The sequence below is a fragment of the Scyliorhinus torazame genome, chromosome 3 (assembly GCF_047496885.1).
Source record: "Scyliorhinus torazame isolate Kashiwa2021f chromosome 3, sScyTor2.1, whole genome shotgun sequence".
Taxonomy (NCBI): domain Eukaryota; kingdom Metazoa; phylum Chordata; class Chondrichthyes; order Carcharhiniformes; family Scyliorhinidae; genus Scyliorhinus; species Scyliorhinus torazame.
Window position 1 is genome coordinate 141,708,908 of NC_092709.1, and position 12,685 is coordinate 141,721,592.

Below are 12,685 nucleotides of genomic sequence, written 5' to 3' on the forward strand. Positions count from 1 at the left end.
AAGTGGGATTTCACACCTCCACCAAACAACCTATGTTTGGATAATGGCTTTTATACCGCTACCAGCCTTGGTTACATTAGAACTCACATCATCATTTCAGTTATGCAGGCCTCTGCACCATGAACCCACAACATTGGCACAATGCTGTCACATCCTGTGTCCTGATTCCCCATGTGTCATCCTCGTCATCATGCTCTCGAATGTAGGTCCGTGTTTGCAAAACAGGAAAGGAAGGGGTGAATCAGCATTCGCCAAGGTTGAGGAATGTCAGCTTTATGGAAAGAGTTGAGAAGCTGGCATTATCCTAGTTGCAACACAAGGGACTCCCTAGGGGGAGACAATTACCCACCAACATTGCCTCAGGTGAATGAGGTGTGAATCTCCAAATGGACTCCGAAAACGATTAACGTGAAACATCGCCTCCTCCCACTTATCTTGGAAAAGAGTACTGTAAAGATACTTGCGACGTTTACACACATGTGTGAGACTGTGCGTGTCAGGGCCTTGTCCTGTTCTGTGGCCGGTATCCTGTTGCCCCTTTATGTTTGGGCCATTCCTCCTTAGCCGGAATGTTCTGAGAGGCTGAATGAGCTTTGAACGAGCTGATTTTTCTCTTCTTTGTCTCATGGTATTTGTACTGGTCCAATTGTATTGTTGTGCTTGTATTCTCCTCTGTATATATATATGTTGACATATTTTGCTATGCTGTGGAATTCCTGTGATTTAGCTGGCTATTTGTGACAATGGAAAAAGGTGAATGAAAAGACATTGTAAAAAAAAAGAGTCCAGTGAAAAATTATCAGTTTGTGCAAAGTTTGTTTGAACTTTTCTTAAGGCAATGAAGGTAAAAATGTTGTGAAAGGTGAAAAAGAAGTCAGGGAAGGAGGGTTTTAATTGAAGAGGAATGAATGTTTGCAGCTGTGAGTGGTGAAGCGGACAGGAAAAGGGAGAGTGTTGTGAAGCAGGTGTTGAAAATGAGCATGAGGAAAGTGGTAAAGAGATTGATGCGGAGGGAGTGTATGGTGAAAATGTAGTTGTGATAAAAGAAAGCTGGTGGTAAGAATGTAGAGAGGAAGGAAAAATTGCTGAGCAGAGGAATGCAAAGGAGCTGCAATGTATTGGCCGGGAATCCAACCCGGGCCTCTCACGTGGCAGGTGAGAATTCTACCACTGAACCACCAATGCAAGCCACACAACTGAAGCTGAACTTTCATGCACAATGCCTGAGTTGCTAACAAATGTTGATGTGTGTTAGCCAAAGAAAACTGCATGTAACCAGCAGAGAGATGCAGTGTAAAGATGAAAAATAAAAGTGCAACACTAGTCGATCTTGCATTGGCCGGGAATGGAACCCGGGCCTCCCGCGTGGCAGGCGAGAATTCTACCACTGAACCACCAATGCAACTCCATTATCAAGCTCGTGATGTTCTCCTTTTTTTCCAAAATGCTTTCACTCAGCAGCATTTGCATTTCCTCACTTTGTCCTCTCTTTCCCCAAATGTCAACAAATTTCTTTACCTAATCTTCGGGCACAGCAGCGCATAAACCTCCTGTGCTCTCACTTCACACCACTACAATATCACCTAATGCTACACTGCAATATCATCAGACCGCTACTTTTCTTCACGCAAAGCTAACAGTGTTCCACTTTGCCAGACTGCAAATTCCATGGCTTGATGACAGACGGCTCCTTCCTTTCAGAATAACATGTTGTGCATCTTTCCGATTTTACAGCCAGGTTGGCTAATTATCCTAATGCTGCGTTACAGTAAAGTGGGATTTCACACCTCCACCAAACAACCTATGTTTGGATAATGGCTTTTATACCGCTACCAGCCTTGGTTACATTTGAACTCACATCATCATTTCAGTTATGCAGGCCTCTGCACCATGAACCCACAACATTGGCACAATGCTGTCACATCCTGTGCCCTGATTCCCCATGTGTCTTCCCGGTCATCATGCTCTCGAATGTAGGTCCGTGTTTGCAAAACAGGAAAGGAAGTGGTGAATCAGCATTCGCCAAGGTTGAGGAATGTCAGCTTTATGGAAAGAGTTGAGAAGCTGGCATTATCCTAGTTGCAACACAAGGGACTCCCTAGGGGGAGACAATTACCCACCAACATTGCCTCAGGTGAATGAGGTGTGAATCTCCAAATGGACTCTGAAAACGAGTAACGTGAAACATCGCCTCGTCCCACTTCCCTTGGAAAAGAGTACCGTAAAGATACTCGCGATGTTTTCACACATGTGTGAGACTGTGCGTGTCTGGGCTTGTCCTTTTCTGTGGCCGGTATCCTGTTGCCCCTTTATGTTTGGGCCATTCCTCCTTAGCCGGAATGTTCTGAGAGGCTGAATGAGCTTTGAACGAGCTGCTTTTTCTCTTCTTTGTCTCATGATATTTGTACTGGTCCAATTGTATTGTTGTGCTTGTGTTCTCCTCTGTAAATATACGTTGACATATTTTGCTATGCTGTGGAATTCCTGTGATTTAGCTGGTTATTTGTGACAATGGAAAATGGTGAATGAAAAGACTTTGTAAAAAAAAGAGTCCAGTGAAAAATTATCAGTTTGTGCAAAGTTTGTTTGAACTTTTCTTAAGGCAATGAAGGTAAAAATGTTGTGAAAGGTGAAAAAGAAGTCAGGGAAGGAGGGTTTTAATTGAAGAGGAATGAGTGTTTGCAGCTGTGAGTGGTGAAGCGGACAGGAAAAGGGAGAGTGTTGTGAAGCAGATGTTGAAAATGAGCATGAGGAAAGTGGTAAAGAGATTGATGCGGAGGGAGTGTGTGGTGAAAATGTAGTTGTGATAAAAGAATGCTGGTGGTAAGAATGTAGAGAGGAAGGAAAAATTGCTGAGCAGAGGAATGCAAAGGAGCTGTGATGTATTGGCCGGGAATCCAACCCGGGCCTCTCACGTGGCAGGTGAGAATTCTGCCACTGAACCACCAATGCAAGCCACACAACTGGAGCTGAACTTTCAACCCCAATGCCTGAGTTGCTAACAGATGTTGATGTGTGTTAGCCAAAGAAAACTGCATGTAACCAGCAGAGAGATGCAGTGTAAAGATGAAAAATAACAGTGCAACACCAGTCAATCTTGCATTGGCCAGGAATCGAACCCGGGCCTCCCGCGTGGCAGGCGAGAATTCTACCACTGAACCACCAATGCAACTCCGCTATCAATTTCATGATGTTCTCCTTTTTTTCCCCAATGCTTTCACTCAGCAGCATTTGCATTTCCTCACTTTGTCCTCTCTTTCCCCAAATGTCAACAAATTTCTTTACGTAAACTTCGGGAACAGCAGCGCATAAACCTCCTGTGCTCTCACTTCACACCACTACAATATCACCTAATGCTACACTGCAATATCATCAGACCGCTACTTTTCTTCACGCAAAGCTAACAGTGCTTCCACTAGGCCAGACTGCAAATTCCATGGCTTGATGACAGACGGCTCCTTCCTTTCAGAATAACATGTTGTGCATCTTTCCGATTTTACAGCCAGGTTGGCTAATTATCCTAATGCTGCGTTACAGTAAAGTGGGATTTCACACCTCCACCAAACAACCTATGTTTGGATAATGGCTTTTATACCGCTACCAGCCTTGGTTACATTTGAACTCACATCATCATTTCAGTTATGCAGGCCTCTGCACCATGAACCCAACAACATTGGCACAATGCTGTCACATCCTGTGTCCTGATTCCCCATGTGTCATCCTCGTCATCATGCTCTCGAATGTAGGTCCGTGTTTGCGAAACAGGAAAGGAAGGGGTGAATCAGCATTCGCCAAGGTTGAGGAATGTCAGCTTTATGGAAAGAGTTGAGAAGCTGGCAATATCCTAGTTGCAACACAAGGGACTCCTTAGGGGGAGACAATTATCCACCAACATTGCCTCAGGTGAATGAGGTGTGAATCTCCAAATGGACTCCGAAAATGAGTAACGTGAAACATCGCCTCCTCCCACTTATCTTGGTAAAGAGTACTGTAAAGATACTCGCGATGTTTACACACATGTGTGAGACTGTGCGTGTCTGGGCCTTGTCCTGTTCTGTGGCCGGTATCCTGTTGCCCCTTTATGTTTGGGCCATTCCTCCTTAGCCGGAATGTTCTGAGAGGCTGAATGAGCTTTGAACGAGCTGCTTTTTCTCTTCTTTGTCTCATGATATTTGTACTGGTCCAATTGTATTGTTGTGCTTGTGTTCTCCTCTGTATATATACGTTGACATATTTTGCTATGCTGTGGAATTCCTGTGATTTAGCTGGTTATTTGTGACAATGGAAAAAGGTGAATGAAAAGACTTTGTAAAAAAAGAGTCCAGTGAAAAATTATCAGTTTGTGCAAAGTTTGTTTGAACTTTTCTTAAGGCAATGAAGGTAAAAATGTTGCGAAGGGTTAAAAAGAAGTGAGAGGAGGAGGGTTTTAATTAAAGAGGAATGAGTGTTTGCAGCTGTGAGTGGTGAAGCGGACAGGAAAAGGGAGAGTGTTGTGAAGCAGATGTTGAAAATGAGCATGAGGAAAGTGGTAAAGAGATTGATGTGGAGGGTGTGGTGAAAATGTAGTTGCGATAAAAGAAAGCTGGTGGTAAGAATGGAGAGAGGAATGAAAAATTGCTGAGCACAGGAATGCAAAAGAGCTGTGATGCATTGGCCGGGAATCAAACCCGGGCCTCCCGCGTGGCAGGCGAGAATTCTACCACTGAACCACCAATGCAAGCCACGCAACTGAAGCTGAACTTTCAAGCCCAATGCCTGAGTTGCTAACAGATGTTGATGTGTGTTCGCCAAAGAAAACTGCATGTAACCAGCAGAGAGATGCAGTGTAAAGATGAGAAATAACAATGAAACACCAGTCAATCTTGCATTGGCCGGGAATCGAACCCGGGCCTCCCGCGTGGCAGGCGAGAATTCTACCACTGAACCACCAATGCAACTCCACGATCAATTTCATGATGTTCTCCTTTTTTTCCCCAATGCTTTCACTCAGCAGCATTTCCATTTCCTCACTTTGTCCTCACTTTCCCCAAATTGCAACAAATTTCTTTACCTAAACTTCGGGCACAGCAGCGCATAAACCTCCTGTGCTCTCACTTCACACCACGACAGATCACCTAATGCTACACTGCAATATCATCAGGCCGCTACTTTTCTTCACGCAAAGCTAACAGTGCTTCCACTAGGCCAGACTGCAAATTCCATGGCTTGATAACATACGGCTCCTTCCTTTCAGAATAATATGTTGTGCATCTTTCCGATTTTACAGCCAGGTTGGCTAATTATCCTCATGCTGCGTTACAGTAAAGTGGGATTTCACACCTCCACCAAACAACCTATGTTTGGATAATGGCTTTTATACCGCTACCAGCCTTGGTTACATTAGAACTCACATCATCATTTCAGTTATGCAGGCCTCTGCACCATGAACCCACAACATTGGCACAATGCTGTCACATCCTGTGTCCTGATTCCCCATGTGTCATCCTCGTCATCATGCTCTCGAATGTAGGTCCGTGTTTGCAAAACAGGAAAGGAAGGGGTGAATCAGCATTCGCCAAGGTTGAGGAATGTCAGCTTTATGGAAAGAGTTGAGAAGCTGGCATTATCCTAGTTGCAACACAAGGGACTCCTTAGGGGGAGACAATTATCCACCAACATTGCCTCAGGTGAATGAGGTGTGAATCTCCAAATGGACTCCGAAAATGAGTAACGTGAAACATCGCCTCCTCCCACTTATCTTGGTAAAGAGTACTGTAAAGATACTCGCGATGTTTATACACATGTGTGAGACTGTGCGTGTCTGGGCCTTGTCCTGTTCTGTGGCCGGTATCCTGTTGCCCCTTTATGTTTGGGCCATTCCTCCTTAGCCGGAATGTTCTGAGAGGCTGAATGAGCTTTGAACGAGCTGCTTTTTCTCTTCTTTGTCTCATGATATTTGTACTGGTCCAATTGTATTGTTGTGCTTGTGTTCTCCTCTGTATATATACGTTGACATATTTTGCTATGCTGTGGAATTCCTGTGATTTAGCTGGTTATTTGTGACAATGGAAAAAGGTGAATGAAAAGACTTTGTAAAAAAAGAGTCCAGTGAAAAATTATCAGTTTGTGCAAAGTTTGTTTGAACTTTTCTTAAGGCAATGAAGGTAAAAATGTTGTGAAGGGTTAAAAAGAAGTGAGAGGAGGAGGGTTTTAATTAAAGAGGAATGAGTGTTTGCAGCTGTGAGTGGTGAAGCGGACAGGAAAAGGGAGAGTGTTGTGAAGCAGATGTTGAAAATGAGCATGAGGAAAGTGGTAAAGAGATTGATGCGGAGGGTGTGGTGAAAATGTAGTTGCGATAAAAGAAAGCTGGTGGTAAGAATGGAGAGAGGAATGAAAAATTGCTGAGCACAGGAATGCAAAAGAGCTGTGATGCATTGGCCGGGAATCAAACCCGGGCCTCCCGCGTGGCAGGCGAGAATTCTACCACTGAACCACCAATGCAAGCCACGCAACTGAAGCTGAACTTTCAAGCCCAATGCCTGAGTTGCTAACAGATGTTGATGTGTGTTCGCCAAAGAAAACTGCATGTAACCTGCAGAGCGATGCAGTGTAAAGATGAGAAATAACAGTGCAACACCAGTCAATCTTGCATTGGCCGGGAATCGAACCCGGGCCTCCCGCGTGGCAGGCGAGAATTCTACCACTGAACCACCAATGCAACTCCACGATCAATTTCATGATGTTCTCCTTTTTTTCCCCAATGCTTTCACTCAGCAGCATTTCCATTTCCTCACTTTGTCCTCACTTTCCCCAAATTGCAACAAATTTCTTTACCTAAACTTCGGGCACAGCAGCGCATAAACCTCATGTGCTCTCACTTCACACCACGACAGATCACCTAATGCTACACTGCAATATCATCAGGCCGCTACTTTTCTTCACGCAAAGCTAACAGTGCTTCCACTAGGCCAGACTGCAAATTCCATGGCTTGATAACATACGGCTCCTTCCTTTCAGAATAATATGTTGTGCATCTTTCCGATTTTACAGCCAGGTTGGCTAATTATCCTCATGCTGCGTTACAGTAAAGTGGGATTTCACACCTCCACCAAACAACCTATGTTTGGATAATGGCTTTTATACCGCTACCAGCCTTGGTTACATTAGAACTCACATCATCATTTCAGTTATGCAGGCCTCTGCACCATGAACCCACAACATTGGCACAATGCTGTCACATCCTGTGTCCTGATTCCCCATGTGTCATCCTTGTCATCATGCTCTCGAATGTAGGTCCGTGTTTGCAAAACAGGAAAGGAAGGGGTGAATCAGCATTCGCCAAGGTTGAGGAATGTCAGCTTTATGGAAAGAGTTGAGAAGCTGGCATTATCCTAGTTGCAACACAAGGGACTCCCTCGGGGGAGACAATTACCCACCAACATTGCCTCAGGTGAATGAGGTGTGAATCTCCAAATGGACTCCGAAAACGATTAACGTGAAACATCGCCTCCTCCCACTTATCTTGGAAAAGAGTACTGTAAAGATACTTGCGACGTTTACACACATGTGTGAGACTGTGCGTGTCTGGGCCTTGTCCTGTTCTGTGGCCGGTATCCTGTTGCCCCTTTATGTTTGGGCCATTCCTCCTTAGCCGGAATGTTCTGAGAGGCTGAATGAGCTTTGAACGAGCTGCTTTTTCTCTTCTTTGTCTCATGGTATTTGTACTGGTCCAATTGTATTGTTGTGCTTGTATTCTCCTCTGTATATATATATGTTGACATATTTTGCTATGCTGTGGAATTCCTGTGATTTAGCTGGCTATTTGTGACAATGGAAAAAGGTGAATGAAAAGACATTGTAAAAAAAAAGAGTCCAGTGAAAAATTATCAGTTTGTGCAAAGTTTGTTTGAACTTTTCTTAAGGCAATGAAGGTAAAAATGTTGTGAAAGGTGAAAAAAAAGTCAGGGAAGGAGGGTTTTAATTGAAGAGGAATGAGTGTTTGCAGCTGTGAGTGGTGAAGCGGACAGGAAAAGGGAGAGTGTTGTGAAGCAGGTGTTGAAAATGAGCATGAGGAAAGTGGTAAAGAGATTGATGCGGAGGGAGTGTATGGTGAAAATGTAGTTGTGATAAAAGAAAGCTGGTGGTAAGAATGTAGAGAGGAAGGAAAAATTGCTGAGCAGAGGAATGCAAAGGAGCTGCAATGTATTGGCCGGGAATCCAACCCGGGCCTCTCATGTGGCAGGTGAGAATTCTACCACTGAACCACCAATGCAAGCCACACAACTGAAGCTGAACTTTCATGCACAATGCCTGAGTTGCTAACAGATGTTGATGTGTGTTAGCCAAAGAAAACTGCATGTAACCAGCAGAGAGATGCAGTGTAAAGATGAAAAATAACAGTGCAACACTAGTCGATCTTGCATTGGCCGGGAATCGAACCCGGGCCTCCCGCGTGGCAGGCGAGAATTCTACCACTGAACCACCAATGCAACTCCATTATCAAGCTCGTGATGTTCTCCTTTTTTTCCAAAATGCTTTCACTCAGCAGCATTTGCATTTCCTCACTTTGTCCTCTCTTTCCCCAAATGTCAACAAATTTCTTTACCTAAACTTCGGGCACAGCAGCGCATAAACCTCCTGTGCTCTCACTTCACACCACTACAATATCACCTAATGCTACACTGCAATATCATCAGACCGCTACTTTTCTTCACGCAAAGCTAACAGTGCTTCCACTTTGCCAGACTGCAAATTCCATGGCTTGATGACAGACGGCTCCTTCCTTTCAGAATAACATGTTGTGCATCTTTCCGATTTTACAGCCAGGTTGGCTAATTATCCTAATGCTGCGTTACAGTAAAGTGGGATTTCACACCTCCACCAAACAACCTATGTTTGGATGATGGCTTTTATACCGCTACCAGCCTTGGTTACATTTGAACTCACATCATCATTTCAGTTATGCAGGCCTCTGCACCATGAACCCAACAACATTGGCACAATGCTGTCACATCCTGTGTCCTGATTCCCCATGTGTCATCCTCGTCATCATGCTCTCGAATGTAGGTCCGTGTTTGCGAAACAGGAAAGGAAGGGGTGAATCAGCATTCGCCAAGGTTGAGGAATGTCAGCTTTATGGAAAGAGTTGAGAAGCTGGCAATATCCTGGTTGCAACACAAGGGACTCCTTAGGGGGAGACAATTATCCACCAACATTGCCTCAGGTGAATGAGGTGTGAATCTCCAAATGGACTCCGAAAACGAGTAACGTGAAACATCGCCTCCTCCCACTTATCTTGGTAAAGAGTACTGTAAAGATACTCGCGATGTTTACACACATGTGTGAGACTGTGCGTGTCTGGGCCTTGTCCTGTTCTGTGGCCGGTATCCTGTTGCCCCTTTATGTTTGGGCCATTCCTCCTTAGCCGGAATGTTCTGAGAGGCTGAATGAGCTTTGAACGAGCTGCTTTTTCTCTTCTTTGTCTCATGATATTTGTACTGGTCCAATTGTATTGTTGTGCTTGTGTTCTCCTCTGTATATATACGTTGACATATTTTGCTATGCTGTGGAATTCCTGTGATTTAGCTGGTTATTTGTGACAATGGAAAAAGGTGAATGAAAAGACTTTGTAAAAAAAGAGTCCAGTGAAAAATTATCAGTTTGTGCAAAGTTTGTTTGAACTTTTCTTAAGGCAATGAAGGTAAAAATGTTGTGAAGGGTTAAAAAGAAGTGAGAGGAGGAGGGTTTTAATTAAAGAGGAATGAGTGTTCGCAGCTGTGAGTGGTGAAACGGACAGGAAAAGGGAGAGTGTTGTGAAGCAGATGTTGAAAATGAGCATGAGGAAAGTGGTAAAGAGATTGATGCGGAGGGTGTGGTGAAAATGTAGTTGCGATAAAAGAAAGCTGGTGGTAAGAATGTAGAGAGGAATGAAAAATTGCTGAGCACAGGAATGCAAAATAGCTGTGATGCATTGGCCGGGAATCGAACCCAGGCCTCCCGCGTGGCAGGCGAGAATTCTACCACTGAACCACCAATGCAAACCACACAACTGGAGCTGAACTTTCAAGCCCAATGGCTGAGTTGCTAACAGATGTTGATGTGTGTTAGCCAAAGAAAACTGCATGTAACCAGCAGAGAGATGCAGTGTAAAGATGAGAAATAACAGTGCAACACCAGTCAATCTTGCATTGGCCAGGAATCGAACCCGGGCCTCCCGCGTGGCAGGCGAGAATTCTACCACTGAACCACCAATGCAACTCCACTATCAATTTCATGATGTTCTCCTTTTTTCCCCCAATGCTTTCACTCAGCAGCATTTCCATTTCCTCACTTTGTCCTCACTTTCCCCAAATTGCAACAAATTTCTTTACCTAAACTTCGGGCACAGCAGCGCATAAACCTCATGTGCTCTCACTTCACACCACTACAGATCACCTAATGCTACACTGCAATATCATCAGGCCGCTACTTTTCTTCACGCAAAGCTAACAGTGCTTCCACTAGGCCAGACTGCAAATTCCATGGCTTGATAACATACGGCTCCTTCCTTTCAGAATAATATGTTGTGCATCTTTCCGATTTTACAGCCAGGTTGGCTAATTATCCTAATGCTGCGTTACAGTAAAGTGGGATTTCACACCTCCACCAAACAACCTATGTTTGGATAATGGCTTTTATACCGCTACCAGCCTTGGTTACATTTGAACTCACATCATCATTTCAGTTATGCAGGCCTCTGCACCATGAACCCACAACATTGGCACAATGCTGTCACATCCTGTGTCCTGATACCCCATGTGTCATCCTCGTCATCATGCTCTCGAATGTAGGTCCGTGTTTGCAAAACAGGAAAGGAAGGGGTGAATCAGCATTCGCCAAGGTTGAGGAATGTCAGCTTTATGGAAAGAGTTGAGAAGCTGGCATTATCCTAGTTGCAACACAAGGGACTCCCTAGGGGGAGACAATTACCCACCAACATTGCCTCAGGTGAATGAGGTGTGAATCTCCAAATGGACTCCAAAAACAATTAACGTGAAACACGCCTCCTCCCACTTATCTTGGAAAAGAGTACTGTAAAGATACTCGCGACGTTTACACACATGTGTGAGACTGTGCGTGCCTGGGCCTTGTCCTGTTCTGTGGCCGGTATCCTGTTGCCCCTTTATGTTTGGGCCATTCCTCCTTAGCCGGAATGTTCTGAGAGGCTGAATGTGCTTTGAACGAGCTGCTTTTTCTCTTCTTTGTCTCATGGTATTTGTACTGGTCCAATTGTATTGTTGTGCTTGTATTCTCCTCTGTATATATATATGTTGACATATTTTGCTATGCTGTGGAATTCCTGTGATTTAGCTGGCTATTTGTGACAATGGAAAAAGGTGAATGAAAAGACATTGTAAAAAAAAAGAGTCCAGTGAAAAATTATCAGTTTGTGCAAAGTTTGTTTGAACTTTTCTGAAGGCAATGAAGGTAAAAATGTTGTGGAAGGTGAAAAAGAAGTCAGGGAAGGAGGGTTTTAATTGAAGAGGAATGAGTGTTTGCAGCTGGGAGTGGTGAAGCGGACAGGAAAAGGGAGAGTGTTGTGAAGCAGATGTTGAAAATGAGCATGAGGAAAGTGGTAAAGAGATTGATGCGGAGGGAGTGTATGGTGAAAATGTAGTTGTGATAAAAGAAAGCTGGTGGTAAGAATGTAGAGAGGAAGGAAAAATTGCTGAGCAGAGGAATGCAAAGGAGCTGCAATGTATTGGCCGGGAATCCAACCCGGGCCTCTCACGTGGCAGGTGAGAATTCTACCACTGAACCACCAATGCAAGACACACAACTGAAGCTGAACTTTCATGCACAATGCCTGAGTTGCTAACAGATGTTGATGTGTGTTAGCCAAAGAAAACTGCATGTAACCAGCAGAGAGATGCAGTGTAAAGATGAGAAATAACAGTGCAACACTAGTCGATCTTGCATTGGCCGGGAATCGAACCCGGGCCTCCCGCGTGGCAGGCGAGAATTCTACCACTGAACCACCAATGCAACTCCATTATCAAGCTCGTGATGTTCTCCTTTTTTTCCAAAATGCTTTCACTCAGCAGTATTTGCATTTCCTCACTTTGTCCTCTCTTTCCCCAAATGTCAACAAATTTCTTTACCTAAACTTCGGGCACAGCAGCGCATAAACCTCCTGTGCTCTCACTTCACACCACTACAATATCACCTAATGCTACACTGCAATATCATCAGACCGCTACTTTTCTTCACGCAAAGCTAACAGTGCTTCCACTTTGCCAGACTGCAAATTCCATGGCTTGATGACAGACGGCTCCTTCCTTTCAGAATAACATGTTGTGCATCTTTCCGATTTTACAGCCAGGTTGGCTAATTATCCTAATGCTGCGTTACAGTAAAGTGGGATTTCACACCTCCACCAAACAACCTATGTTTGGATGATGGCTTTTATACCGCTACCAGCCTTGGTTACATTTGAACTCACATCATCATTTCAGTTATGCAGGCCTCTGCACCATGAACCCAACAACATTGGCACAATGCTGTCACATCCTGTGTCCTGATTCCCCATGTGTCATCCTCGTCATCATGCTCTCGAATGTAGGTCCGTGTTTGCGAAACAGGAAAGGAAGGGGTGAATCAGCATTCGCCAAGGTTGAGGAATGTCAGCTTTATGGAAAGAGTTGAGAAGCTGGCAATATCCTGGTTG

General features: G+C 44.4%; 13 non-coding genes across 13 annotated transcripts; all 13 read right to left on the bottom strand.

The window, feature by feature from the left end:
• Positions 1 to 1,114: 1,114 nt before the first annotated feature.
• Positions 1,115 to 1,185, bottom strand: trnag-gcc (transfer RNA glycine (anticodon GCC)). Its single transcript has one exon. It is a non-coding gene; the product is annotated as a tRNA-Gly (tRNA).
• Positions 1,186 to 1,331: 146 nt separating this feature from the next.
• Positions 1,332 to 1,402, bottom strand: trnag-gcc (transfer RNA glycine (anticodon GCC)). The gene has a single exon. It is a non-coding gene; the product is annotated as a tRNA-Gly (tRNA).
• Positions 1,403 to 2,881: 1,479 nt separating this feature from the next.
• Positions 2,882 to 2,952, bottom strand: trnag-gcc (transfer RNA glycine (anticodon GCC)). Its single transcript has one exon. It is a non-coding gene; the product is annotated as a tRNA-Gly (tRNA).
• A 146-nt stretch (positions 2,953 to 3,098) lies between these two features.
• trnag-gcc (transfer RNA glycine (anticodon GCC)) lies at positions 3,099 to 3,169 on the bottom strand. The gene has a single exon. It is a non-coding gene; the product is annotated as a tRNA-Gly (tRNA).
• A 1,477-nt stretch (positions 3,170 to 4,646) lies between these two features.
• On the bottom strand, positions 4,647 to 4,717 carry trnag-gcc (transfer RNA glycine (anticodon GCC)). The gene has a single exon. It is a non-coding gene; the product is annotated as a tRNA-Gly (tRNA).
• A 146-nt stretch (positions 4,718 to 4,863) lies between these two features.
• On the bottom strand, positions 4,864 to 4,934 carry trnag-gcc (transfer RNA glycine (anticodon GCC)). Its single transcript has one exon. It is a non-coding gene; the product is annotated as a tRNA-Gly (tRNA).
• Positions 4,935 to 6,409: 1,475 nt separating this feature from the next.
• Positions 6,410 to 6,480, bottom strand: trnag-gcc (transfer RNA glycine (anticodon GCC)). The gene has a single exon. It is a non-coding gene; the product is annotated as a tRNA-Gly (tRNA).
• A 146-nt stretch (positions 6,481 to 6,626) lies between these two features.
• Positions 6,627 to 6,697, bottom strand: trnag-gcc (transfer RNA glycine (anticodon GCC)). Its single transcript has one exon. It is a non-coding gene; the product is annotated as a tRNA-Gly (tRNA).
• A 1,700-nt stretch (positions 6,698 to 8,397) lies between these two features.
• trnag-gcc (transfer RNA glycine (anticodon GCC)) lies at positions 8,398 to 8,468 on the bottom strand. The gene has a single exon. It is a non-coding gene; the product is annotated as a tRNA-Gly (tRNA).
• A 1,477-nt stretch (positions 8,469 to 9,945) lies between these two features.
• On the bottom strand, positions 9,946 to 10,016 carry trnag-gcc (transfer RNA glycine (anticodon GCC)). Its single transcript has one exon. It is a non-coding gene; the product is annotated as a tRNA-Gly (tRNA).
• Positions 10,017 to 10,162: 146 nt separating this feature from the next.
• Positions 10,163 to 10,233, bottom strand: trnag-gcc (transfer RNA glycine (anticodon GCC)). The gene has a single exon. It is a non-coding gene; the product is annotated as a tRNA-Gly (tRNA).
• A 1,482-nt stretch (positions 10,234 to 11,715) lies between these two features.
• trnag-gcc (transfer RNA glycine (anticodon GCC)) lies at positions 11,716 to 11,786 on the bottom strand. The gene has a single exon. It is a non-coding gene; the product is annotated as a tRNA-Gly (tRNA).
• A 146-nt stretch (positions 11,787 to 11,932) lies between these two features.
• On the bottom strand, positions 11,933 to 12,003 carry trnag-gcc (transfer RNA glycine (anticodon GCC)). Its single transcript has one exon. It is a non-coding gene; the product is annotated as a tRNA-Gly (tRNA).
• Positions 12,004 to 12,685: the final 682 nt, after the last annotated feature.